Consider the following 4055-nt stretch of genomic DNA (forward strand, 5'->3'; position numbering starts at 1 on the left):
TCATTTTTGCATCTGAAGAAATGTTTTATTTATATCTACCTTTTCCAATTTGCCACATCTGAAGAAATGTTTAATTTATATCTACCTTTTCCAATTTGCCGAGGAGAGAGATGACCCCAAGAACATTGCTACCTTTCACTATCCCAAGAACTGAAAACACACACCAGCTTCCTGTCCCCAGATGATTTTCAGGCAATCGGTGCCAAGAAGCTATCACTCCATGACTGCAGGAATTTAGAAAACCTTCAGAGAAGAATACAAATTCCAATTGAATCTCACAGTCATGAGTTTATCAAAACATGAAAGAACTCTCGTTGCCTCACTGGACATATTCTGTAGGCTGAATACTTATATGTGAATTCTGGATCCAATCTCTTCCATGATTGAAGTTCACTTTTTTTTTTAATTATTGTGGCAAGAACACTTAGAATGAGATCCACCCCCTTAACAAATTTTTAAGCCAACATTATTGTTAATCACGTGTTGAATAGCAGATCCCTAGAACTTATCCGTCGTGTAAAACTAAAGTTTTATATCTATTGAAGAACAGTACCTCTTTTCCTCTTCCCCACAGCCCCTGGCAATAACCGTTCTACTCTGTTTCTATGAGTTTTATTATTTTAAATACCTCATATAAATGGAATTATGCAGTATTTGTCCTTCTATTACTGGTGTCGTTCACTTAGCGTCGTGTCCTCCAGGTTCATCGAAGTTGTCACATATGGCAGGATTTCCTTCTTTTTAAAGGCTAAATAATGTTTTGTTGCATGTAGATAACACATTTTCTTTATCCATTCAGCTGCCAATGGACATTCAGATTGTTTCTGTGACTAGGCGATTACAAATAACCCTGCAGTGAACAGGAAGTGCATGGAGCTCCTTGAGATCCCGATTTTATTGATTTTAGACATATATTCAGAAGGCAGATTGTCGGATCATATAGTAGTTCTATTTTTAATTTTTGGAGGAACTACCATATTACTTTCCATAACAGCTGCACCATCTTACCTTCTCACCAATAGTGCACAATGGTTCCAGTTTCTCCACATTTTCTCCAACATTCATCTTTTTTTAAATATATATAATGTCCACTATTTGATAGTGAGTCAACCTTTGATGGCAAGGAAGAGTTGGAGACTCTCTTCTACTCTCTGACTCTCTTATAAAGAAAGGTGAAGAAGGAACATTAAATTTCTGCAGAAGCTGTGGATTCAACAAACATTTATTAGCACCTACTATGGGTCAAACATTGTATCAGACATGGGAAATGAAAAGCGATTAAGATGGGCCTCCCCTTTAAGAAGCATAATGTCTTTAGAAGCTGTGCATTGCAATAGTATGTTATACAATGTGTATTTGGAATGCACTGGAATTGTCTCTCCCAGAAAGTACACTCCATAAGTGATTGCAGTAACGTTATGGACTGAACAGTGGTCCACCCCCCACCGCCTTGCCCCATACTTATATGCTGAAGTGCGAACCCCTAATGTGACTGTATTTGAAGTAAGGAAGTAATTAAGGTTAAATGAGGTTATAAAGATGGGACCCTGATCTGATAGGATTAGTGTCCTTATAAGTGAATACATCAGAAAGCCCATTCACTCTCCAAGGCAACTGAAGAAAGGCAACCTGAGCACATGGAAGGAGGGCAGCTGTCTGCAACCCAAAGGGATAGCACCAGACATCAAATCAACCCTGTTGGAACCTTGATTTTAGGTTTCTCAGTCTCCAGGATTGTGAGAAAATAAATTTCTGTTGTTTAAGACACCCAGTCTGTAGTATTGTGTTATCTAAAATCATTCTGTTACAGTAGCCCAAACTAATAAACATGGCATAACACATACCACTTTAACCATTTTCAAATATACAGTTCAGTGGCGTTGAGAGCATTCGACATGTTGTACAACCACCGCCACTGTCTAGGTTCAGGATCTTTTCATGACCCCAAAAGGAAATCCCATTAAATGGTCTCTCCCCATCTCCCACACCCTAAGCCCCTAGCCACAACCAATCCATTTTCTGTCTCTGCAGATTTGCCTATTCTGGACTTTCATATAAATGAAATCATACAATATGTGACCTTTTGTGTCTGGCTTTCTCTACTCAGCATATTTTCAAGGTTCGTCTATATTGTAGCATTTATCAGTACTGTCTTCCTTTTAAGACTGAATAATATTCCACTGTATGGATATATCATATTTTGTTTATTCATCCATTAGTTGGTGGACATCTGGGTTGTTTCTATCTTTTGGCTATTTAAATATAAACAGCTACAAATATTATTTTATATAAATATATTTATTAATGTAATACATAATATAATATAATAAATAGTATGCTAAATTATTTATATATTATTAATATATTATATTAAATTATATAGCTATATAATATATAATATAATATATATTATATTAAATATAAATGGCTATAAATATTCATGTACAAGTTTTTGTTTGAACACCAATTTTCAATTATCTGGGGTATACTTAGGAGTGAAATTGCTGCATTATATGGTAAGTCTGTGAAGTAAATTTCTGAGGAACTGTCAAGCTATTTTCCACAGTGGCTGCACCATTTTATGTTCCCACCAGCAGCATATGAGGTTTCCAATTTTTCTACATCCAGCCGACACTGTTATTTTAGAATAATCTTTTTTAAAATATGAACCTGATCAGATCACTCCTCTGTTTAAAATAAAAACTAGAGGTGCCTGGGTGGCTCAGATGGTTAAGTGTCTGCCTTCAGCTCAGGTCATGTTCTCCAGGTCCTGGGATCAAGCCTCACATCAGGTTTCCAGCTCAGTGGGGAGTCTGCTTCTCCCTCTCTCTCTGCCCCTCCCCCTGCTTGTGCTTTCTCTCCTCTCTCAAATGAATAAATAAAAATCTTTAAAAAAATTTTTTTAAATAAATAAAATAAAATAAAAACTTACAACTCTCTCCCTCAACGTCGGAACTATAGACACATTGAGCTTCTTACTATCCCTTGAAAATGCCCAGGGCATTCCTGACTCAGGTCCTTTACACACGCTGTCCCCAGACCTGATGACTGTTCCTACCCAGCAGAGATCTTTTTTCAAATAGCCCTCCTCGGATGTGAGGGCGATCTGGCTGCCCATTGATCGCCAGTGTTGATTTGGCTGATCTGGCTGGCTAGGCACGTGTCCCCTTCCTCCCTCACCACTCCATGTGTGTCCCTCCAGAAGCTACGTACTCGGTCGAAGAGGACAACCTTCCCGGATAGGGGAGAGGACCGTTCTTCGGTCAAGGGTATACGAGTAGCTGTGCTCCCCTGCTAGAACCTCCAAACAAGCTCTCAAATAGCCCTCCTCAGGAGAGCCTTCCCAGAGAACCCCATCTAAAGAAGTCCCACACATTCATATGCACCTTCTAGTATTTGCTATCTCATTACTTTGCTTCATTGCCTTCATAACCCCCAAAATCATCGGCGATTCATTGTCTGCTTTACACTGTCTTTTCCAAGGAGAATGTGAGTTTCATTAGAGCAGGACCTTTGTCTGTCGTGTTCGTGTTCATCACTGCTGTGTCACGGTGTCACGTGTCTGCTACAGAATAAATACTCAACAAATATTTGTTGAATAAATGACTTAGTACATGAATGAAGAGATGAATTCTAGGCCAAAGAAGCAACACTGTCAAAGACTCATCAACACTAAGCAGTTCGGTGAGTTCTGTTGGCCACAAGAAGTGTTACTTGGCTGGAAAAAATGGTGTCTAGTCAGGAATATGGAAGTCGAGGCCAGAGATCTGGTTTAAGGCAGATAAGCTAAGAAGTTGACATCTATTCTGGAAGCTACTGGAGAGTCCTTGAAGAATTTTAAACAGCTAAATAAGGGACATGATTACTCTTAGATTTTAGAAAAGATCACTTCAGCAGCAGTCTGCAGAGTGAATTGGAGGTCATGAAACCAAGGACAAGGAAAGAAATGAGGAGAGTTTGCTAGTCATCCCAGGAAGAATGTGAGGGGCCTGAACTAAAGGAACAGATCTAGGGACAGGGGTTTTGATACAAGAGCTAGCAAAGTGCTGAAGCAA

Source organism: Meles meles, chromosome 2 (assembly GCF_922984935.1).
Source record: "Meles meles chromosome 2, mMelMel3.1 paternal haplotype, whole genome shotgun sequence".
NCBI lineage: Eukaryota > Metazoa > Chordata > Mammalia > Carnivora > Mustelidae > Meles > Meles meles.